The sequence below is a fragment of the Mercenaria mercenaria genome, chromosome 6 (genome assembly GCF_021730395.1).
Source record: "Mercenaria mercenaria strain notata chromosome 6, MADL_Memer_1, whole genome shotgun sequence".
NCBI lineage: Eukaryota > Metazoa > Mollusca > Bivalvia > Venerida > Veneridae > Mercenaria > Mercenaria mercenaria.
Window position 1 is genome coordinate 77,132,390 of NC_069366.1, and position 25,689 is coordinate 77,158,078.

Sequence of the window (25,689 nt, forward strand, 5' to 3'; positions counted from 1 at the left end):
GACAGTATACTGGTTTTGGACTGACATGATTTTCCCAGTTAACCTATTACACAGGATACTGGTTCTGATCTGATGTAAACCAAGTTGACTAATGAGAGGACACTGGTTCAGACCTGACATGATTTTCCCAATTAACCTATTAGAGAATACTTGTTCAGATATTATTTAAATCTATTTGACTATGGAGAGGCTACTGGTTTAGAACCGACATATTTTCCCAATGAACAGTTCATATCTTTTGCAAACCAAGTTGACTATTGAGGGTATAATGTTTAAACCCTGACATGGTTTTCCCAATTAACCTTTTAGAGGATACTGATTCAGATCTAATGAAATCCAAGTTGTCTATCGAGAGGATATTGATTCAGACTTGACAAATTGTGCCCATATAACATTTCAGATCTACTGTAAACCAAGTTTACCATTGAGAGGATTCTGGTTTAAAAAACTTCACAAATATTTTCCCAATTAACAGTTCAGATCATTATAATAATGTAAACCAAGCTTACTACTGAGAGAATATTGGCTCAGACCAGACATAATTTTTTTCTGAATTAACTTTTTAGAGGATACTGGTTCAGAATTAATGTAAACCAAGTTGACTATTGAGAGGAAATTGGGTCAGACCTGACATGGTTTTCCCAATTAACTTTTAGAGGATACTGGTTCAGATCTTCTGCATATATAAAGACAATTATTTGAAAAAGTATTGGTTCACAGTATTGACATGCTTTTTTTCTAAATTAATGATGATACTGGTTCAGATCTATACAAACAAGACACTCCTATTGAGGGGAAATTTGGTTTGAGCAAAGACATGCTTTTCCCAAATTAATTACTGAATGGCAATCAAGATGTGGCATTTTGGTTTCCAGATAACCAACCCCTTAAATAGTTTTCTAAGGACTGACCCAAACAAACAATAACACTTTACTTATCTGCAACTTGAGCATATAATCAGGTATACATGGGGTACGCAAAATAACTGAGTTATTAATAGCAAACAAGCGTTTTTAGTTATTTAATTCTTTGACAAAATTTCTTCAAATTTTTATTACTATACACAGTTACAACGTGTATTACTAACAATTTAAGATATATATGTAGTATATCAAATAACCACACAAATCCTTAATTCCCTTTTTGTACTGGAATGATGTACATGCAAAGAGAAGACCTGCAAAGGCTATAACCATAACCAATTCTAGGATTTGTACAGCTTCATCTCCCTTTTTGTTTTTTAACATTTTTGTATAAACAGAACTCAATAACATAGAATGTAATGAAAGACCTGTGGCAATGAGAATAAATGCAAGAACCATAACTCTGAATTGAATATTTACAAGTTCATTTTCTCCCCTTACACTTTTGTCATATTCTAAATTTGGCTTCATTTAGATAAGAAATCAAGGGCATTAAATAATCTGGTAAACCTACAGGTGGTGCAAAGAATAAGAAGTGTACAAATACTGGTATCAAAAAAGAAACTAGAATTTTCAAGCCCAAGTTAAAACATTTTCAAGTTCGTTACTTGCTTTCATCACTCTCCACGAATCAATATGACAGCCATCTAAAAGGGACATTCCTTAATATGTCAGTTACAGCCCATTAACTTTAACCTCTTAGTCAACGTAACCTTGACCTTTGAGACAGAAAACTATCTTTTCGGTGAGGCAAACATTTATGACAAAAATACCGTGTTACGATCTGGTAAAGTTATGGCCTCGATAAAATCTTACATGATATTTGATCTCTGTGACCTTGACCTTCATTAAGTATATAAGTCAAATAATATGAAGACAGTGCTCAATGCATGCCAATGTTACAGCTTGGACAGGCTGTTTACCCTTTGATCCCCAAAATGTGTCAATAACCTTTGAGATGTGAGCTTTGGGTTTGTGCAATACACTCCATTTCATCCAGACAAATAATTCTTACATACCCGATTGCTTATGCATGTCAATAAGAAAGGGGATTAGTATATGGTATCTGATGAAAAAATGAAGTTCAACATCAATGGAGTGCCCAGCAGAAAACAAGTTCAAACTTATAACATTGTATTTACAGAAAAGGCAATGAATTCTAAAGAATATTTATGATTCATAACCTAACAAGATAATGGTGCATATTGGTTCACTACATTTTACCTGTAACCAGCAAAAAAAAATATAGGGCTTAAGATAATGGATTTTAGTACATACTTTTCCATACAAGACCCCCGCTCAGGTTAACCCAAAAAAGAGGTGCCCTTGTTCATACTCAGAATGAACAATGAATTTCTTTATCAACACAAATATTGGGATGGACAGAACCCAACATTATTTTCAATGCAGGGAATGGCTTTTATGGAATACTGCCTGGTTCAGACCTAGCAATTTGATATGGATTTTACAGGAAACTGGTTTCAATTTAGCCTAACACACCATGACCCCTGCTTTATTTGTTTAAAAAAAAAAGGACAATTATTGTTTCCCAAATTGCTCTAAAGAAAATTCTGGAAAAAAGTGGCATGTTTCATTTAAACCAAAATTTGTCTCAACATCAAAAAATTCTAAAAGCAAAACATTAATTAACCATTCCTTTTTTAAAAAAAAAATTACCTTCCTTCGGAGACTTGTGATCGTTCTTTGTCTTCTGACTACAGCCTACTGAACTGAACGGATAAGAGTTCACTCGCAACAAATGCCACATGATTGGCACTTTGGTCCACATACTACACTTTCACTAGCCGTCATCTGCTAACAATTCAACCGTACATGCGGTGTTGTTTAGTGATACTTCGTACTAGAAACGATTTATTGTATCTAACACTGTTGAGAAGCATTTCTTTAAATCGGCACTGCTTATTGGTAAAGACAGTATGACTAAGGCAATGGCTTGAAGCTTCTTGAATCTCTTGTTCCCATCTATAAGTCTGATGTCTTCCATATTGAGCCTGAATGTATCCAATGGTGTAAACCCTATTGCTGAATTTTGGCAGATCAGGTTCTGGGCTGATTTTGTAATCTGAGTACTTCTCTACCAGCGGGTCACAAGGGACATCATGAGTAAACCTTCTTGCAAGAGCCACAACTGAAATAAGATGTTTGTTTTGAGAACACTAGAAGAATAAAGATTAAACCAGAGCTATCACTAAAGTCAAAAACTTTAACCAAAAATTCTAAATTAAAAAGGGGCATAAATCTATCAAAATTCAAATCAGAGTTATGGGAATGGTTTCTCTTGGTGTAGACTGTGATAGTTAATAACTATTTCAAGTTTAAAGTCAAAAGCTTTGATAGTAACAGAGATATTTGACTTTATCAAAAACTTTAACCAAAAAAATTCTAAGTTAAAAAGAGGCATAAATCTGTCAAAATTCAAATCAGAGTTATGGGGAATTGTTTCTTCTGGTGTTGACTGTGATAGTAAATAACTATGTTATGTTTCAAGTCAATAGCTCTGATAGTAGCAAAGATATTTGACTTTATCAAAAATTTTAACCAGTAAAACAGCGATGTCAACATCAATGCAGAGGCAGAGGCTAGTGCAATAGCTCTACATTTTCTTTGAAAAGTCAAGCTAACTTGGGTTACTACTAATCACTTGTGTTAAGTTGTGTGCATGGGTTCAGGAGATTAGGTGTGCACAAGATTGCATATGCAGACTGTATGTATATAGTATGGTAACAAAAGAAACGAAGAAACGATTCGGGAAAGAGTTTCTAAAAAAGCTTATTAGCTTTCTACTCAATCCCTAACTCTTGTAACAAGAGCTGTCAGTGGACAGCACGCTCGACTATTCTCAGTGCTTGATAGTATAATATAAACTATGTGTAAAACTATAAAATTACATTAAGCATATTCTAAGTCTAAAAGGGGCCATAATTCAGTCAGAATGCTTGATAGAGTTGCCTCCTACTTTTTACAGACTGGGGTCATGATGGTAAACAAGTATGCTAAATATCAAAGCAATATCTCAATGGACTTTGAAAATATTTGGGGCGGTATGCAAACTTTAACATCTGTGTGACGCTCACGCTCACGCTAACGCCAACGTTGAGGTAAGTAGGATAGCTCCAATATTCTTCAAATAGTCGAGCTAAAAATGTATTGTAATTAAATGCTATTTGGTTAATAAAATATTGTTTAAACCAAAAGAAACGAAGTCCCATTACTGTGCAGATTTTTTCTGAAAGAATCCAACATGCACAATGCACAACTAGGGTTACTACTGATCACTTGAGTTAAGTTTCATTAAATTATGTGCATGGTTTCAGATTAGGCACGCACAAAACTGCATATGCAGACTATGTATATCGTATAGAAAAAAAATCAAAGTCACTTACACTCTGCAATTTTTTTTCTGAAAGAACCTAACATGCACCATGCACAATTACTGTTGTTACTGATCACTTGTGTAAAGTTTCATTAAACTGTGTCAAGGGGATGAGGAGAGTTGGTGTGCACAAGATTGTGTCTATGTATATGGTATAAAAAATCAAAGTCCCGTAACTCTGCAAAAAAAATTTCTGAAAGACCCTAACATGCACCATGCACAACTAGGGTTACTACTGATCACTTGAATTGACTTTGTGTAAAGTTTCATTAAACTGTGTCAAGGGAGAGATGGTGCACACAATATTGCATTTATGGACGGACAGACAGACGACCAGACAGTCTGAAACAAGTATACCCCAGTATATATTTGGGTACACATATGGATATCTAAAGGGTGAGAAAATACATAAACACAAGGTTTGCGTAATTTCATGCAGAAACTGTATGTCTACTGCCTTGTGTATGTTCCTGCATGGTTTTGTCTCATTTCAAGTACAGAACTATCATTACTATAAGGGTTATATTTTCAAGAAGCTGCTTCATTAAATGTCAGTAAGAGAACTCCATCTTTACATGCTGTATGCCCCTTTATGTCTCAATAAGAGACCTCTACTATAAAAGGAAAATACACAACGATATAAAAAGACCCTACTTCTCAGAGGGGTTATGTTTCTTGATGTACAGCATCCGCTTATGATGAAGAAAAACTTTTGCAAGTTTTAAAGCAATAGCTTTGATAGTTTATGAGAAAAACTGACAAACGTAATACTCAACCAAGAAAACTGATATTTTCTAAGTACAAAAGGGGCCATAAATCTTGCAAAAAGCAGGATGGAGTTATGTTTCTTGCTATACAGGGTCAGCTTATGATGGTGAACAAGTGTTGCAAGTTTCAAAGCAATAGCTTTGATAGTTTAGGAGAAAAGTTGACCTAAATATAAAACTTAACCAAGAAAACTGATTTTCTAAGTCCAAAAGAGGCAATAAATCTTGCAAAAAGCAGGATGGAGTTATGTTTCTTGCTATACAGGGTCAGCTTATGATGGTGAACAAGTGTTGCAAGTTTCAAAGAAATAGCTTTGACAGTTTAGGAGAAAACTTGACCTAAACATAAAACTTAACCAGGCAACGCGACGCCGATCAAGTGAAATCAATAGGCTTCATGTACACATCAAGATCAACATACTTATGAAGTTTCAAGGTCCTAGGTAAAATACTTGTCCAGATCTCATGCAGAAATCATTTTCAAATGTTCAGGTCCTGTGTCCTTGACCTTTGACCCTGTGATCCTGAAATCAATAGGGGTCATGTACACATCAAGACCAACATACCTATGAAGCTTAAAGGGTCCTGGGTAAAGTACTTGCCCAGATCTCATACAGAAACCATTTTCAAATGTTCAGGTCACCGTGACCTTGACCTTGACCCAGTGACCCTTAAATAAATAGGGGTTATGTACACATTAAGACCAACATACCTGTTTAGTTTCAAGGTACATTAATGTCAAAGTTATGGTCCAGACAATTTTGACCTTTGACCTCCAACTGTGACCTTGACCTTTGAGACAGGAACATCAGGTTTGCACATGACATTCCTTCTCATTGAGGTTAACACTCATGTCAAATACAAACAAGATTGGTACATGCATGTCAAAGTTATGGTCCGGACAAAATCAGATGGACACATACACCAGCCCGCCAAAAGTGACAACTATATCGAGCTCACCGCAAGCAGGTTTGGGACAATAACCTAAGCATTACACCTTGGTGACCTTGACCGTAGGTATAATGGGTCCAGCCCCTGCACATACTTTGTTTGTATGCTGAACAATGTTAATGTGAAGTTACAGTCAGATATCAGCAATAGTAACAAAGAACAAGAGCTGTCACTATTTGTGACAAATGCCCTGAAGTAGGCCCAAGAATGCCACAGTTTTATGCGCAAAAAATCACATATCATTTTGTGACATTGACCTACGAGGCCTCGGTCATAAGTGATAAATGGTAGAGTTATGGACCAGACAAGAAACACCTTTGACTTCTAAGTGTGACCTTGACCTTGGAGCTAGGAGTCTGGGTCTTGCACATGACACCTCATCTCATTACAGGGAACATTTATGCCAAGTAATTTCAAAATCCCTTCATCAATGGCAGAGTTATGGACCGGACAAGAAACAGACCATGTTAACCTTTGACCTCTAAGTGTGACCTTGACCTTGGAGCTAGGGGTCTGGGTCTTGCTCATGACAGGTCATCTCATTATGAGGAACATTTATGCCAAGTAATTTCAAAATCCCTTAATGAATGGCAGAGTTATGGACCGGACACGAAACATACCCTGCTAACCTTTGACTTGTAAGTGCGACCTTGACCTTGGGAGCTAGGGGTCTGGGTCTTGTGCATGACACATGATCTCATTATGGTAAACATTTATGCCAAGTTGTTTCAAAATCCCTTCATGGATGGCAGAGTTACAGCCCGGACAAGAAGACACGAAACAGATCATGTTAACCTTTGACCTCTAAGTGTGACCTTGACCTTGGAGCTAGGGGTCTGGATCTTGTGCATGACACGTCGTCACATTATGGTGAGCATTTTTTCCAAGTTATTTCAAAATCCATTTATGGATAGAAGAGTTACAGCCTGGACAAGAAGACATGAAACAGACCATGTTAACCTTTGACCTCTAAGTGTGACCTTGACCTTGGAGCTAGGAGTCTGAGTCTTGCTCATGACATGTCATCTCATTATGAGGAACATTTATGCCAAGTAATTTCAAAATCCCTTAATGAATGGCAGAGTTATGGACAGACATGAAACATACCCTGCTAACCTTTGACTTGTAAGTGTGACCTTGACCTTGGGAGCTAGGGGTCTGGGTCTTGTGCATGACAGGTCATCTCATTATGGTTAACATTTAAGCCAAGTTATTTCAAAATCCCTTAATGAATGGCAGAGTTATGGACCAGACACGAAACATACCCTGCTAACCTTTTGACTTGTAAGTGTGACCTTGACCTTGGGAGCTAGGGGTCTGGGTCTTGTGCATGACACGTCATCTCATTATGGTAAACATTTATGCCAAGTTGTTTCAAAATCCCTTCATGAATGGCAGAGTTATGGACCTGACACGAAACAGAACATGTTAACCTTTGACTTCTAAGTTTGACCTTGACCTCGGAGCTAGGGGTCTGGGTCTTGCGTATGACACGTCGTCTCATTATGGTTAACATTTAAGCAAAGTTATTTCAAAATCCATTTATGGATGGAAGAGTTACAGCCCGGACAAGAAGACATGAAACAGACCATGTTAACCTTTGACCTGTAAGTGTGACCTTGACCTTGGAGCTAGGGGTCTTGGTCTTGCTCATGACATGTCATCTTATTATGAGGAACATTTATGCCAAGTAATTTCAAAATCCCTTAATGAATGGCAGAGTTATGGACAGACATGAAACATACCCTGCTAACCTTTGACTTGTAAGTGTGACCTTGACCTTGGGAGCTAGGGGTCTGGGTCTTGGGCATGACAGGTCATCTCATTATAGTTAACATTTAAGCCAAGTTATTTCAAAACCCCTTAATGAATGGCAGAGTTATGGACCAGACACGAAACATACCCTGCTAACCTTTTGACTTGTGTGACCTTGACCTTGGGAGCTAGGGGTCTGGGTCTTGTGCATGACACATCATCTCATTATGGTAAACATTTATGCCAAGTTGTTTCAAAAACCCTTCATGGATGGCAGAGTTATGGACCTGACACGAAACAGACCATGTTAACCTTTGACTTCTAAGTTTGACCTTGACCTTGGAGCTAGGGGTCTGGGTCTTGCGTATGACACGTCGTCTCATTAAGGTTAACATTTAAGCAAAGTTATTTCAAAATCCATTTATGGATGGAAGAGTTACAGCCCGGACAAGAAGACATGAAACAGACCATGTTAACCTTTGACCTGTAAGTGTGACCTTGACCTTGGAGCTAGGGGTCTGGGTCTTGCTCATGACACATCGTCACATTATGGTGAACATTTATACAAAGTTATTTCAAAGTCCCTTTATGGATGGAAGAGTTACAGCCCGGACAAGAAGACATGAAACAGACCATGTTAACCTTTGACCTCTAAGTGTGACCTTGACCTTGGAGCTAGGGGTCTGGGTCTTGTTCATGACATGTTGTCTCATTATGAGGAACATTTATGCCAAGAAATTTCAAAATCCCTTAATGAATGGCAGTTATGGGCCAGACACGAAACATACCCTGCTAACCTTTGACTTGTAAGTGTGACCTTGACCTTTGAAGCTAGGGGTCTGAGGCTTGCGCATGACATGTCATCTCATTATGGTTAATATTTATGCCAAGTTGTTTCAAAATCGCTTCATGGATGGCAGAGTTATGGACCGGACACAAAACAGACCATGTTAACCTTTGACCTCTAAGTGTGAACTTGACCTTGGAGCTAGGGGTCTGGATCTTGTGCATGACACGTTGTCCCATTATGGTGAATATTTTTTCCAAGTTATTTCAAATTCCATTTATGGATGGAAGAGTTACAGCCTGGACAAGAAGTCATTGAACAGACCATGTTAACCTTTGACCTCTAAGTGTGACCTTGACCTTGGAGCTAGGGGTCTGGGTCTTGTGCATGACACATTGTCTCATTATTAGTGAACATTTATGCCAAGTTATTTCAAAATCCCTTTATGGATGGAAGAGTTACAGCCCGGACAAGAATTCACCGGACGCACGGACTCATGCACACACGGACAGTGCGATTTTAATATGCCCACTTTTGGGGGCATAAACACAAATGTTGCCGAATAGCAGTAACAAAGATTGCTCATGACGATGCAGAGGCGAGTAGAATAGTACATCTATTCTCCGAATAAGTGAGCTAATAAATTCAATGTTACTGTTCCATGTTCAGTTTGGTCTTAGCAATGGAAAGCGGCCTTTTAATATCTGATTTCATGTCTTCTGAGTAGTACATACATAAGAAATGCATTTAACTTGAGAAAAGTAGGGCACCTATAAAATAATTTTAATATTCCTGTGCAATTTTAAATGTATACTAATTTCTGTCACCTTTCGGTAGATATATCAGCAAATAGAAGGCATTTTGTAAATAAAATCATATCATACACTTGCATTTATTGCTGTTAGTGTAATTAAGCGGTGAAAATCAATCCCAATGTACATAACAGTTTAAGGTGATAGCGAGCTTACAACGACAGTCACCTATAGTGTACATTAATAGTTACAAAAGTCTGAAAAAAAAAAGGGGACAAAATTTGACCAAAATGCTTATCAGAGTTATCAACTAGTTTTATAACCCCGAAGGCACATGTGAAGTTTCTACTTAATATCTGCATTTATTCTGCAGATAGTAACTTGCACGAAAAAACTTTAACCGAACTTTCTAAGTCCAAAAGAGGGCATAATTTGCCCAAAGTACATGTCAGAGTTATGGGACTTGATCCAGTAAGGTTGGTAATTGATCTAGAAAAGCAAAAAATAAGTTTCAAATCTATATGCCTTTTAGTAATAGCTGTATGTACTTGCACGCAAAAGTTTAACCAGGATTTTCTAAGACCAAAGGGGGCATAATTTGGCCAAAATACAGGTCAGAGTTATGGGACTTGATGCTATCAACTCGTTTTATAACCCCAAAGACACATGTGAAGTTTCAATTCAATATCTGCATTAGTTTTGGAGATAGTAACTTGCACGTAAAACTTTAACCAGGATTTTCTAAGTCCAAAAGGGGGCATAATTTGCTCAAAATACATGTCAGAGTTATGGAACTTGACCCAGTGAGGTTGGCAATTGACCTAGAAAAAGGAAAAATAAATTCAAATCTATATATATTATGCATTTAAATGATAGCCATATGTACTTGCACGCAAAACTTCAAGCAGGATTTTCTAAGTCAAAAAGGGGGCATAATTTGGCCAAAATGCATTTCAGAGTTATTGGACTTGACCCAGTGAGGTTTGTAATTGACCAAGAAAGGGGAAAAATAAGTTTCAAAGCTACATGCCTTTAAATGAAAGCCATAATATATGCTTTTCATGTTATTGGAGTGCTCTCAAGTATTGAAAATGAGGTTTCAAAATTTCGTTGTTTAAATGAAATAAAGAAGAAGTTCAAATGGTAAAGAGTACCCTGAATGCAACTGTCTAAAGTAATAGCATAACTGAGTCTGTTCACGAGATGTAAATGACTTGTTACAACCACATAAGAACTGGAAGATCTTCTTTATTTCTTCTTACCTGAAAAACTTTCTAATGGTCTCTTCTGGAATGTCAGGATTGTCATGAAGAAATGTACGAGTACCTATACGCAGAGCCAGGTCCCTGTCTGGACGTTAGTTTTCCTTCAAAAGGGACTTGAGTGATGGTTCCGGCAGATGAGATAACCTTGGTCTGTACATGCTTCCCTAAAAACTTCCACAGTTATTGTAGTTCTTTCATTTCTGGATGGAGATAACCAATCATTGTCTCACTAGCCTGAAAAAAAAGATGTAACATTTTGGTAAGAAGGTGTTTAACAAGAGCTTCACAGAAGACAAAGTGCTCAACCCGCCCGCCACGGGTGTTCGCATAATACGCCCCACTTTTTCAGAGACAGGCGTATAAAAAGGGGATATAATTAATGTAATTCAGAAAATAATGGTGCCAGAGTTATGAATCTTTTGTCCTTTTATGTGGTTGATGATAAGGAATCACTATTTAAAGTTTGAAGCAAATCCATCAATTACAGTCATAAAGAGAAAGTGCATCAAAACTTTAACCATGTGTGGGTGTGGAGTAGCCTAATTTGCAAATGGGATTCTCTCCATATACTTTGAACAGTGGCGATAAAAACAATTTGTTCAATTTGATGTAGATATTCAATTAATAAATTCAGTGTCAAGATCCTTTGGAATTAAAGTGTACAACAAAGCAAAATTTAAAAGTATTTTCTTACTAACTTTTTAAATTTAGGTCTGCAAGGTAAACAGGATGAAAACTTCCTCTTAAACTTGAAGACTGAAAACACGTTAACTTTTAGACAGGAACATGTCATTTAACAGAAATGAATCTCTATTAATTTTTTTTTTTATTAAATAAAGTGGGTTTTTTTTGTATACATTTTATATGTTTTAAGTGATAATTCAATTTATTTCTTGTTAAGCATTTAAATATGTCCTAAAATTCTAGTCTTATTTTCAAACAGTCTAGCCTCATTCTCAGAGTTGCAAAGCACACAAAATCTTTTGATAAACACCTCAAATTTTAAGTTAATATGCATGAATTTAGACAGCAACACATTAAAACTATTAATAGGCATCCGATTGCAATGATCTTTTCTGTATCAGAAGGAATTCAGCATCTTAAATTTCTGTGTCAAATAATTATGATTTTCAGTTTTGCTGTGGGGTTTCTTGACAAACGCACGAAAAAACTTTGTGATTATGTGTTTGATCGTTATGAAATTTGACCGAAGTTGAGTAACTAATAGTGCTTGGTCATTAAAATAACTTCAATAATTTAAACCTGTGCTTCAAAATGGAATTATTCCGAATTGCATGTGCTCTTTAACGTATATCAGTGTAGTAAGCCAATATGCCAGGCAATATATTAACGCTTGTTTGAAAGATGCATTGCAGCTTTCATTCTGTATATGCGCCTTGCCATGAGAAAACCATTGTCCAACATAGTGGGTTTGCAACCAGCATGGATCCAGACCAGCCTGGGCATCCGCGCAGTCTGGTCAGGATCCATGCTGTTCGCTTTCAAAGCCTACTGCAATTAGAGAAACAGTTAGTGAACAGCATGGATCCTGACCAGACTGCGCTGATGCGCAGGATGAATCTAGATCCATGCTGGTCGCAAAGCCACTATGCTGGTTTTCTCATGGAGCGGCTCATATATATAATTAACAAAATACTCGAGATATACAGACTTTCCAAAAATTCTCATTATTATACATATATGACATATACTTACTTAGAGAATGAAGATACATATTAAGGAATGTACATTTTCTGCTGAGATACTCTTACTGCTAGGTCATCAACATGGGGATTTTCAGGAACTGCAATTTTCACCATCATCACCAAGTCAGCTGAAGTGGTGGCAGACTTTTGCGAGCTTGCAAGGTTTTTTAGTGTAGATGACCCATTATATACTAAACAGTCTGAAACAAGTCATTAATTGTTCTAGGCATTTCCATGAAAGTCCATTTTAACACAATTTGAAGTGATTTAAAAACTTGTGAAACAAACTTATTCTTAGTAAGAACTTCTTTTCATTACTGTCCCTCTTTACTTTTAAAAGAGAAATTACAGTCATGTCTTCAGTACAAGGCCAGGTATTCCAGCCAAACTTGCAAATAGACTGGTTTACTGTATGTGTCTCAGATTGTGCTGGCTGTGCTCATTGCTTTAACCTTTGCCTTGCTAAATTTCTAAACTGGACTGGTCCATCATTCACTTTGGGCAGTACCACTTGTTTATCAAAGGGGTGTTCACTGAAAATTTACTGACTAAATACAGAACAGTGCAGACCATGATCAGCCTGGTCTGCACTGGTGACAAAGGCAAAATCACTTGCCGACAGCAGGCTAAAGGTTAAGATTCTACTCTAACTTTTGATTCTATGTTTAACTTAGAAATTCAATGACAAGCGAGAACAAGAGCTGTCCATAAGACAGCACGCTCAACTTTTCTCTGTGCTTGACTCTAAATTAGAGCTTTGCCAGTAAATAAAATTCCAAGTTAAAAAGGGATATCAGAGTAATGGGGATTGTTTCTCCTGGTGTAGACTTTGATAGTAAATAACTGTTTTAAGTTTAAAGTCAAAAGCTTTGATAGTAACAGATTTCTGACTTTATAAAAAATTTTAACTATAAATTCTAAGTTAAAAAGGGGCATAATTCTGTCAAAATTCAAATCGAGTTATGGGGTTTGTTTCTCCTGGTGTAGACTATACTGGTAAATAAGTATACTAAGTTTCAAGTCAGTAGCTTTGATAGTAACAGTGATATTTGACTTTATCAAACAAAAATTTTAACAAAAAATTCTAACTTAAAAAGGGGCATAATTCTGTCAAAATTCAAATCAGAGTTATGGGGATTGTTTCTCCTGGTGTAGACTTTGATAGTAAAAAACTAGTTTAAGTTTCAAGTCAATAGCTCTGATAGTAACAGAGATATTTGACTTTATCAAAAATTTTAACCAACAGCGACACCGGCACCGGGGAGAGTGCAACAGCTCTACTGTTTCTTCAAAAAGTCAAGCTAAAAAACTGTTGTTCTTCCTATTAAGGGTCAAATATCAGTCGTTATCTACCTCTAATATGAAATTAACAGTTACATGTAGGAACAGGTAAAATGCATGTTTGAATCAAATAACAATCATTTATGGATATTGTTTCCAGAATCCTGAAATGGAATAAAACCACTAAATTTTATAAAATGTCCTAACCTGCTGATCATCTCATATAGTTTCTTAATATTTTAATTAAACTGATGGGAAACATGCTGAATCTTTGATGACTGAAGTTAAATGTAAATATTCCAGCCTACTTCATACTCAAAGTCTGACAAAAGTGCAATACAACAGTGTATCTGATTCCCATATAAACAATTAAGCCTGATGTTACAGCCATATTCTGTCAGGAACTTCTGCTTACCTGTTGGTATAATATTTGTATATAAAAGATGGTTAAAGCCACATGTCTGTAACCCAACCCTGTTTAACAACTGCTACATAATACTTACTTTAACTGGAGGTGTACATGCGGTTAATTGACTCATAAAAGATGTCCAGGTGATTTCAAGCTCACAGCCATCGGAATAGAGGCACTCTCATCCTGAAAATATTAATAAAAAGAAAAGAAAAAGCTGCCAAAAGAACAAAAGAAACATGGCTTAAATTTAATATTGCATGCAAATTAAGTTTTCTAAATATTATGTATTCATCATGCAGCAAAACTGTTTCAATAAAGACCCATCATGATATAATTATCAAAATGAGACAGTCTTATAAAAAAAATATGAAAGGTAATTTTACAGAATGTCATCTTTGCAAAAAAGCAGTGAAGAAAAAGTTTCTTAAATGGCCATTAAATTTACCTACATAAGAGACGCTATCAGATTGTTCCGAGGTTTATTCATTTAGACACAGTTTCACTCTAGCTGGTCTTCAAAACTGATTACAGATTTTACAGTGAAAAACTTAAATTTAAATGTAGTTGAGAGAAACTCAATTTTCAAAACACTGTATTACTCAAGCTGGAAAAACCATGCTAACAGAAACCTACTGAATTAATCTATTTACCAAAGTTTTACAACTGTTAAGTCTTGAAAACACTATATAAACTTTAAACATCACAAAGTTAAATGCAGCAAATATTTAAGTTCAAAAATCTCCATAACTATTATGATTGCTATCATTTCAGCTGAATACTTTGTACCTTTACCTGCACAATTAAGATGGCAAAAAAGACTAATTCAAAAGTTATACTTATCAAATATGGATGGTAACCCGAAGCCTAAACAAACAAGAGCACCGCCTTGCGGGTGTTGACACTCATCTGATTTTTTTTGTATAATAGAAATATTGTCCTACCCATGATTAACTAAGTCTAAAAAGGGCCATCATTCTTGCAAAAAGCAGGATAGAGTTATGTTTCTTGATGTACAGCATCCGCTTATGATGGTGAAAAACTGTTGCAAGTTTTAAAGCTAGAGCTTTGATAGTTTATGAGAAAAGCTGACTTAAACATAATACTCAACCAAGAAAACTGATTTTCTAAGTCCAAAAGGGGCAATAATTATTGCAAAATGCAGGATGGAATTATGTTTCTTGATGTACTGGGTCAGCTTATGATGGTGAACAAGTGTTGCAAGTTTCAAAGCAATAGCTTTGATAGTTTAAGAGAAAACGTTGACCTAAACACAAAACTTAACCAAGAAATCTGATATTTTCTAAGTCCAAAAGGGGCCATAAATCTTGCAAAAAAGCAGGATGGAGTTATGTTTCTTGCTGTACAAAGTCAGCTTATGATATGGTGAACAAGTGTTGCAAGTTTTAAAGCAATAGCTTTGATAGTTTAGGAGAAAAGCTGACCTAAACATAAAACTTAACCAAGAAAACTGATTTTCTAAGTCCAAAAAGGGCAATAATTCTTGCAAAAAGCAGGATGGAGTTATGTTTCCTGATGTACAGGGTCAGCTTATGATGGTGAACAAGTGTTGCAATTCTTGAAGCAATAGCTTTGATAGTTTAGGAGAAAAATTGACCTAAACATAAAACTTAACCAAGAAATCTAATATTTTTAAGTACAAAAGGGGCCATAAATCTTGCAAAAAGCAGGATGGAGTTATGTGTCTTGCTGTACAGGGTCAGCTTATGATGGTGAACAAGTGTTCTAAGTTTCAAAGCAATAGCTTTGATAGTTTAGGAGAAAAGCTGACCTAAACATAAAACTTAACCAGGCAACGCCGACGCCGACGCCAATCAAGTGATGACAATAACTCATTTTTTTTTCAAAAAATCTGATGAGCTAAAAAGCTAACTTGTGATTTGTCTTACAAATCTAACTTTTGATAATTAAATGCTCAGCTTGATACTGGCCACAAGTACCGTACTATATTTCAAAATGTACTTCTCTATAGGCTTTAACTTATGTTCTTACTTAAAAGTAAAACTGATCTAAATTCAACCAGGCTGATTATGTAAATGATTTGAAATCAGCTCAAGAGAGTAACAGAACTTTCACTATGAATACAGAAAAATAAGCTACTGCACAACCATACTATACTATAATGAAATATCAGGTTTTTGCCACTGTTTTACTTGAATAATTTTACTTAATCCTATTTTACCTTTGTGTGGCTATATACTTCATCAAAAAACTTGAATTACTGAAGTTTTGTGCAGTTCTGCTGTATTTTGCAAACTATTATAAATTAAATCCACTTAAAAAAGACCTTCAGTTGCCACTGTGTGATACATTATATTTAACATTAACCTTACCACTGAATATTACTAATTAAATACACTAAAGTTCTTGCCACTTTGTAAAACAAAATATCAGTAATATACCATGCCACTGTCTTTAACAAAATAACCTAACCCTGCCACTGCTTTACAAAATCCAGAGTTTTACAGTCCAGTCATATTGTTTCAAAATGCAGTTTACTTAAACCTTTTGAATTCAATATTCACTCACACAATTTTACAAAATAATTAATTCACCATTCATTCACTGTTCATTCCTTCACTTCATTATACATGGTGATTCATTTAACATAGTATTATTACATCCATTGCACTAAATATTACAACATTATTTTAGTAACTATTTTCAATTAACATTCAACTATACTGTAAGTTACAGTTACACTATTATTATGATAATGTAGTGTCTTGGGACTGTCAAGTGAGACATTATAAAACAGTACAGTCAATGATGCAAGAGAATCTGGCAGAAGTGTCTCGTCAGCAGTCAAAATAAGAAACACAAGCACACAGCTCAAACACACAAAACAAATTTTAAAAATCTGTAGGAAGACCACAACCAAACATATTTGTACTAAATATTCAACCCTTCATAGCTGCTTAATACAAAGACTTGGTCTTTGAAAAATAACTTAAAAACTTAGCTGCTAAAATGTTGCCAGCCCTAAACAGATGTGCAGACAGTATAGTAGTATGACGGAAAAATCATTGGATCAGATTGTCTGAGGGTAAGGTGCTTCTTGAAAAAAATTCAACTGTTTTGGACATTTTAAGTAGGTTCAACTTTTAGGCTACAGGTTGCTGGATTAGCTTATACTACAGAAATGCTACAATCTGTTAGAATGAAATGATCACTTATTACATTTTTTTTTCCAATTATTAAATAAAGTTATTATGCCAATTACTATACAGAACTAAATAATTATGTACTATAAATGACTTGCTGATAAAAATGCTATTTATATAATTTTCTATTTTTGTGCTTATCCAAAAATATAATAATTTAGCATATCAACTAACTGACTCAAAATCTGGAAAAAATACTTTTTTGGTAACTTGTTGCTGTTTGAGCTTCTATTAATGTTCAAGCTCAAAAAAACATAAAATAAACTTCTTACTAACTGACTCCTGATATGAATTTAGTGTGAAATCAAATGAAAAATTGTCTGATAGTAGTTAAGCAAAATATTTTTCTCCCATTTTATCACTGTTTATCTATCCTCACAGCAACAGTAACAGAAAGCTGGCTTGGTGGAATTCCTTCCCAACAGCTGTATAGGACAAGTCACTTGGAGGATTTCCTCCTCAATAGCTGTATGGGACAGGTGTCTTGGTGGAACTCTTCCCAGATAACTGTAAGAGACAGGTGGCTTGGTGGAATTCCTCCCCAATAGCTGTAAGGGACAGCTGGCTTGGTAGAATTCCTCCCTGATAGCTGCAAAGGACAGCGACTTGGTAGAATTTCTCCCCTATAGCTGTAAAGGACAGCCGTCTCGGTAGAATTTCTCCCCAATTTCTTTGGAACAAGCTGGCTTGGTAGAATTTCTCCTTTTGAAGCCATTTTAACAGCTAATTTGAACAGCATTATTGTTCATTATAGGACAGGTGTATGGAAGTTGGATGGCTTGTGGAATATCCTCGACAGCTGAGAGAGAGCTGGCTTGGTAAAATTCCTCCCCAATAGCTGTTTGGGACAAGCTGGCTTGGTAGAATATTTCTCCAAGCTAATTTGGACAGAATTATAGGACAGTATGGAAGTTTGCTGGCTTGTGGAATATCCTCCTCAGCAGCTGAGAGAGAGCTGGCTTGGTGGAATTCCACAAGACAGCAGTTTTGCCAGTTAACTGGGTTGAGATCCCACTCAAAGAACAACAGGACAGCTATTTCTGTGAGAAGTACGGGGAAGCCTATAAGCTTGGTTGAATGTCCACCTCGGCAGCAGAACTGGACAGTTGGCTTCAGGCATCTAGCAGTAAGGGCAGAAAAACAAGCGAGTAGAATAGAGACTTCAACATTAAATTTTGTTCTTTGAAAAACTGACTGGCTTCCATTTCTTGTTTTTTTCAAGAATACAAATTAATGAGTCAGTTAGTAATGCCAAATTCAAAAGAGAATGTTACATTGTTAAACTTTTTAAATATTCAATATTACAATATTTCTGATGTGAATCTAGCCAGCAACCCAATGCCTAACTTTTTACAAGTAAATACTGTTGCAATACTTTCTTGATAGTAGAAGTTTTGAGGTAAAGTTCCCTTCATCAAATTCAGTCTTTGATTTAAATTTACAGGTGAAGCCATTTGAGTAATTGAATATTATGCTCTTTATCTTGCAATGCCAATATTTGAATTATACAACTTCAGAAAGAAGTGAATGGCTGAAGATCTTCCTACATTCTACCATATCATCTTTATCACTGAAATTTAGTCCAAAAATATTATGATGGAAGTTAAAATTGCCCTTAAAATGTGCCGATATGGTAGTTTTCATGAAAACCCAGTAGCCAGAATTGAACTTTTGCCTTTTTCTACCATATCCCTAACAGTTACAGGATTTAATCACTAAGTTATTAAATATGCAAGAAGTAGTTTAGTTTAAATTTTAACCAGTAGCCATTTTGTATTTGGCTTTTATCACCAGTACCACAGTCCTACTAATGAAATTCAGTGTTCTCCCTGAGATTCTTTGACTGATGAATATCTTAATTTTGAACAGAAAGTGTGAATAGCCAAAACAAAACACACTGTCAGTGTGCTATGACTTAACAGAATGTTCAGGTAGAATACTGAAATCATACACAAACAAAAAACTGATAGGAAAAACTCAATGTCCTACAAATGCAACAAAAACATTATAACCAGCAACCCTCAGATTTTGATGCGTGGATTTTCACTAAACCAAGTTAATGGCCTGGCTACAACTGATGCACACATTTTATGATATGGTAGTACTTATAAACTTGTTATTTTGAGGGCTGACTTAAACACTATCATGCAGTACTCTTTCACACTAACAGTGGCAGAAAAACACTTTATACTACCTTATCATCCCTATCCACTGATATAGTCCAAAAATACAACTCTCAAGATGCACTGATATGGTAGTCTCTTGAAACCTGTAGCCAATATGTCTTTGCCTTAACCTACCATATCCCTATCAGATTATTTCTTAATGCAGTAACAGCTTTCAATCTTAAGCTATAATTATAATACCTGGCCTCTGCTTGATTTGGTTTAATTGGCTATCTATAATGGAGTTGACAAATAAAGTAATGATAAGGTAGTAATCTTCAACTGTATGTAAGTGTTGGCCATAAAGCATATTTGCAGACACCTTTCTTTAAATACTAAAATGATTGCATTAAACTTATAACAGAATCAATGTCTGCACCTCATAACCACTTTATACTTTATTCAACCTAATCAAACAGAATATTTCTCACTTAATAATGATGAGACAACAACTACAGTCAACACTGTTACAGTGACTGACACCAGTGACCTTCCCTAACACAGTGGCTGGCACCTTCCTTCTACCAGTGACTGACATTTTAAAAATGTGATTTTGATTGCTAACTGAAACCTGTCTTAAATTTTTCTCCTTAATGTGGTTTATGACTAAAATTTTATAATAAAAGTATCAAGTTTAGAACCCAGTGGCTGTTTTATTGTACTTCATGAAATATCACTAATATAAATATCATGACGAGTTTCCTACATTATACTGTAATTATGGAAGTTCAGTAGCCAAACATTTCTGTTATTCTGTAATTAAGTTGATACTTAAGATATGTAGCCAGTATCTAAATACAAGTGCATTACAATAACAGGTAACCATTATCTTTGTGTCTTAATTGGTAATATTCCTACATCTCTTTGTCTTAAACAGAAAAAGCAATCAGTGTTTCTGTCCTGTTCAGTCATAAAAACATTTAACAAATCATAACCAGTACCTCTTCCTTAATCATTCAATTAATTTTAAAGGACAGCCAGTATTTTTTTGGAATCAGACAAAATTTCTGCCATGCTGTCTCAGTATAAAAATGCCTGAACAATGATTTATCATGAAAAAAACAACAGATCTGTTAATTCTGGCCAAAATATGATGAAAAAATAAACTTTTCTATTTTGGGCAATAACATAATTCCAGAATTCTGATAATTTTTAACACAATGCCCAGGAATTGTCAGCTATCGTGACTGTCTTATTAGAAATCATTTCACATGCACACTTAAAGAGTAACAATTTTGCCAGATGTAACTAATTTAAGAATAATCATTAGCAGCCATTCCTCTGAATTTATCAATTTAACAAAGCATATAGCCATGCAGTATTTTCTGCCTTAGTCAAGCATTTAACCACAAAGAATAAGCCAGTTTTTCCTTGTTTTATTTAACCATATATTAACAGCAAAGATAACTGGGTATTTTACAATGAAAAAGGAGCCAGTTTTATTTATCTCTCTGTCTGAACCTGTCATTATCTTTCAGAATAACAAGTTACAACACCATCATATACAAAAAAAAACATTTAAAGACCGTTTTGATCAATTATTAAAATATATGAAATTTACAGTATTTTCCAATTTGTCTTTTCCTACAGACAATAAGACAAATGTTTGCTTTAAAGATGACCTTAAATGAAATAGATGGTGAGTGGTGGGGTAATGATTAAGTATTTGATGCTTCCCTTACTGCTGATTATTCTGGGCAGCAAATGGTGGACTAGTTAGCACCATGTACTAAATATAGCTGCTTGCTGACTAAATGTAAATGTGACAAGATAGACAAATACTTTAATTTAGACACACTTATTTCTCCAATACTTTAACTTGAAATCTTTCCAATGAGAAAGCAGCAAACATGCAAAGTGCAGTGCAAGGGAGGGAGGTGACATGTGCAAGGAAGGAATGCATGCCACCTTCTCAACTGAAAGTTCCTAGTCAAAGATCAGAGAAATAAATGAATGCAGCAAAAGGTTTTAAAGCGTTAAAGAAAAAAATATGTTAAAAGTCGGTAAATTTAGAAAAGCAAGCCGGGATTCAGTACTTGGTGAAAGATATATAAAAGACCTTTTCTGGAGCTACCCAAGATGGAATTCTCCATGCTATTCTCGATACTTAAACCAGTCACCATATATATAACATATTCATTTTGACCTTTGTATTTATTTAATCAATTATAGAAATTTTGGCTGTAACATTCAATGATGATACCTTTAGAGATCAGGTTTGAGTAAAGATTCAAGGGCCATAAAAAATATGTTAAAAGTCGGTAAATTTAGAAAAGCAAGCCGGGATTCAGTACTTGGTGAAAGATATATAAAAGACCTTTTCTGGAGCTACCCAAGATGGAATTCTCCATGCTATTCTCGATACTTAAACCAGTCACCATATATATAACATATTCATTTTGACCTTTGTATTTATTTAATCAATTATAGAAATTTTGGCTGTAACATTCAATGATGATACCTTTAGAGATCAGGTTTGAGTAAAGATTCAAGGGCCATAACTCTGTAGTAACTTATCTTTAACTGGCTTATTCATTGATGTTGACCTAGATTTTGCAAAAATAAATAAGACATAATATAAAAAAAAATATACCACCAGTTCTGGAGTGCAGACACAACTTCCTGCATTTACAGAAATTCAAGGGCAACAACTCTGAAAATACTGGCTGTTAATAGAAACCTAAGAATTCATATAATAAGGAGGCCTGTCCTCTATTACCTCAGTTGAGGTAAATAAACCTGTACTTTGTACTGTCTGAGTGGACATATCCAGTTGTCACTTGTTCAAGTGATTCATTGGCTATAACTCTAGAGACTGGCTTGTCATAGAAGTTGGTAGAGGTTTTACAGTTCAAAGAAAACAATTAAGGAGTGGATGCTCAATTCTAATTAATTAAAGGGTAATTAACTCTAGAGCAAAATTCAACAATGTGTAGCAAAGTTATTTTGCCAATAAGTATTCTGAAAAGCTTTATGGAAGTTTAAAAAGTGCTGAAGTAAGAGTTGACCATTTTTGTGAAGCTGTCCACTGCTGGTTATCTAAAAAGATGTCATGCTAAAGCATTACTACTTTCACAAAAATTTTCAAGTTATAAAGATACATAATTTTGCCAAAGTATCAGCCAGAATTATGAAATCCGTCATGTGATGTCACCTCACGAACAAGAAAATTTAAGCAGAATTTAAAAACATCTTTTTTCCTTATCAAAACATAACTAAACTAGAGGGTCCTTTTGAAAAGACACACATCTTCCATTGCAATATTGATTAAGCAGATATTTAGGAAATGAAATCCTGAAAAATTATGACTGGTGCTATATCGACTTGATGTACAAGACATGCAGTCTGGGCTATTTGAAAATACTGACATTAAAAAAAGCTTTGTTGAAAAAGAGCAACTATTGATTTAGCCAATCCTGTTTAAATAACTGTTGCACAATACTTACTTTAATTAAAGATATACATGTGGTTGATCGATTCATGGAAGAGGTCTTCATCACAAAGCCACATTATTTCATGCTCACAGCCATTGGAATAGAAGTATTCTCATATCTGCAGTTGTTAATATAAAATGGCTTAAATTTAATACTGCATGTATACTGAGTTTTGTTTGCTTGTTTGGGGTTTAACGCCATTTTTCAACAGTTATGTAAAAGCTGGCAGTTAATCTTACCAGCGTTCCTGGATTCTGTACCAGTACAAACATGTTCTCCACAAGTAACTGCCAACTTCCCCGCATGAATCAGAGGTGGAGGACGAATGATTTCAGACACAACGGCCCTACAATCCACAGATCTGTCTCTACCAGTATTGAGCTAAGTGGACAGACACTGAGTTTTCTACATACAGAACACAATTACACTGAATATATTAACAGATGGTGATGGAAAGAAATGGAATTTGCAAGAACCAGAACTCTGTACATTATCTTTACCCTCTAACTTTTTTCAAATATTCTAAATTTCATTGAACATGTAATTTTCATATTAATTAACAAATCAAGATATTTAAAAAATGATAAACGGATGTAAAAGGTGTACAAATACTGGGGTATCCTAGAGGAAAACTAGAATTTTCAAGCCAACTTTTTAAACGGCCAACAATGTGAAGTCAATTATTTTTTGCCCTAACACTCCAAGACTTAAATATTACATCCATCTAAAAAGACTGCTCTTTTCCCAGACTAGACCTTACATGACTTCCAAGTGTGACCTTAACGTTCAAAAAGAATTTATGCCAAAAATATGAACACTGCTCAATGCATATATCAATGCACTTTGATCCACAAAGTGTGACCATAACCTTCGAGATAGGATTCCGACACATTTAAAAAGGATTGCTAATGCTTGTCAATGCTTTAATCCAAACAAAACGTAATAAAATGTACATATAACTAACATCCATTTTGAAGACCAGCTTAGCTTACTGCAATAGGACTGGGCAAAAACAGTATGTTCCCAATAAAGATCTACCGACCATATCATATCAACGAATATTTAGTGGAAACAGGACCCAACATTATTCTTAATGCAGGCAATGGCTTTAAGGGATACTGCCTGATTCTTGAAATCTTGATTCAAACCTAGTAAACAAAAAAAGGATTTTACAGGAAACTGGTTCTAGCCTAACACATCAAGACCACAGTTTTAACTGAAAAAAAGACTTACTTATTGCAAAATATTAAAACATAAAAGTCTAAAAAGCAAAACTTTAATTAAATATCTCCTTCCTAAATTTATTTACCTTCCTCCTACTAATCTTCGTCTTCGTTCTTTGTCCTCCAACTACTGCCCACTGAATGAACACGAGTTCACTCGCGCAACAAATGTCACGTGGTTTGCGCTCCGAGCAGCATACTACACAATTTCACTAGGCGTTACCTGCTACACGAGGATAACAATTCAACCGAACATGCAGTGTAGTGTAGTGTAGTGTAGTGTAGTGATACGACTGAACACTTTGCATTTTTCTAATTAAGCCAGTTTTTGAAAAGTTACTATGTTGTCTGGTATGAAGTACCCAACTTGTAAACTCAGGTTAATCCTTGGTATTCCGTTTGTAAATTTAGAGCCTATTCTCTACATTTGTAAAGAAAATTGAATAAAAAAGTCCAGGCCAGTAGGATCTACTGGGAAAAGTAACAAAGTAAACAATGGGGATAATAAGCCAGCTACTCGCTAGGTGGCGCTAGTAAAATAAGGGGTAAACAATGCTGACCCAGATTCTTATCTCAAATGGATTCTTAGAGGAAATCAAAATTTTTTGGACGGAAAGTTATACAATTACAGAGAGAATTAATAAAAAGAGGGGCATCAATCAAAGGCAGAAAAGAAGATTTGTTAACAAGGTATAGTTTTATGTTGTTATAATTAAATAATTCTCAGACAAATAGTATTAACCTTTATTGCATCTCATTATTTGTAGATTTAGTGTTGCTTATATAAAGCAATAATACTGGAGAGTAGCCCTTTGAATAACATTTTACAGGTTAATGACTTATGCTAGCACTATAACTTGTTTGAGGAATTTATGGTGTCTGTCTTTTTCTTACTTTCAGACTTGAAGCATATGACAGAAATCAAGACTTCAGGGATGAACCTATTCTCCTACCAGAACCTCAGGATTCAGACTGATCCACTGAAGGGTTTCATCAACTGCAAGCAGACCATAGGATCCACTTCCCTAAATTGGGAAGCAATATGAAAAAAACAGCAATTAGAAATTTGAAAAGCATACGGGATATAGTGTCAACAACTGCGGTTTATTCACATGTAGAGAAAGTCCTTATCTGGCTGCAACACCCGACGGAGTCATCAGTGAACAAACAATAGTTGAGGTGAAATGTCCATATGCTGGGAAAGAGGCAATTATCCAACCTTGAATTTTTTTTCCATACTTGGATTATACGGACGAAAAAATGGAGCTAAAGAAAACTTCAAACTACTATTATCAGATACAGTGACAGATGTATATATATTGCTATTTCATTGTGTATACATTCAAGGATATGTTTGTACAAAAAGTTGAACTAGGTCATGAGTACTGTAAACACAGTATTTTACCAAAGCTAGAACTGTTCTACAAAATGTATCTGTGGAAATATACAGCTGAACATTTGTGAAATAACATTGATGATGATTAATGTAGACATTTGCAGTACAATATGATGTTCAGTCTATAAAAAGCTATTATGCATTTGATAAATAATTGTTTGTAGTTGAAATAAATATATAACAGTCCAGCATCAATAGTTCATATTTTTTGGTATTTCTGCACAAAATAATAGTTATGCAAGTTTACCAACAATACATCTACGGAAATTAATTATGTTGAAGTACACAAATGTAAT

General features: G+C 35.2%; 1 long non-coding RNA gene across 3 annotated transcripts in view; it reads right to left on the reverse strand.

The window, feature by feature from the left end:
- The window catches only part of LOC123548456 (uncharacterized), a 62,195-nt gene extending 37,703 nt beyond the window's left edge, over positions 1-24,492 (reverse strand). For all 3 annotated transcript variants that reach the window (XR_008371454.1, XR_008371453.1, XR_008371455.1), the window contains exons 1-6: positions 24,084-24,492; positions 22,787-22,892; positions 14,085-14,176; positions 12,311-12,500; positions 10,592-10,828; positions 2,601-3,072 (exon numbers count right to left, since the gene is read on the reverse strand). This is a non-coding gene — a long non-coding RNA (uncharacterized LOC123548456). The remainder of the gene's footprint in view (positions 1-2,600; positions 3,073-10,591; positions 10,829-12,310; positions 12,501-14,084; positions 14,177-22,786; positions 22,893-24,083) is intronic.
- Between the last annotated feature and the right edge of the window lie 1,197 nt (positions 24,493-25,689).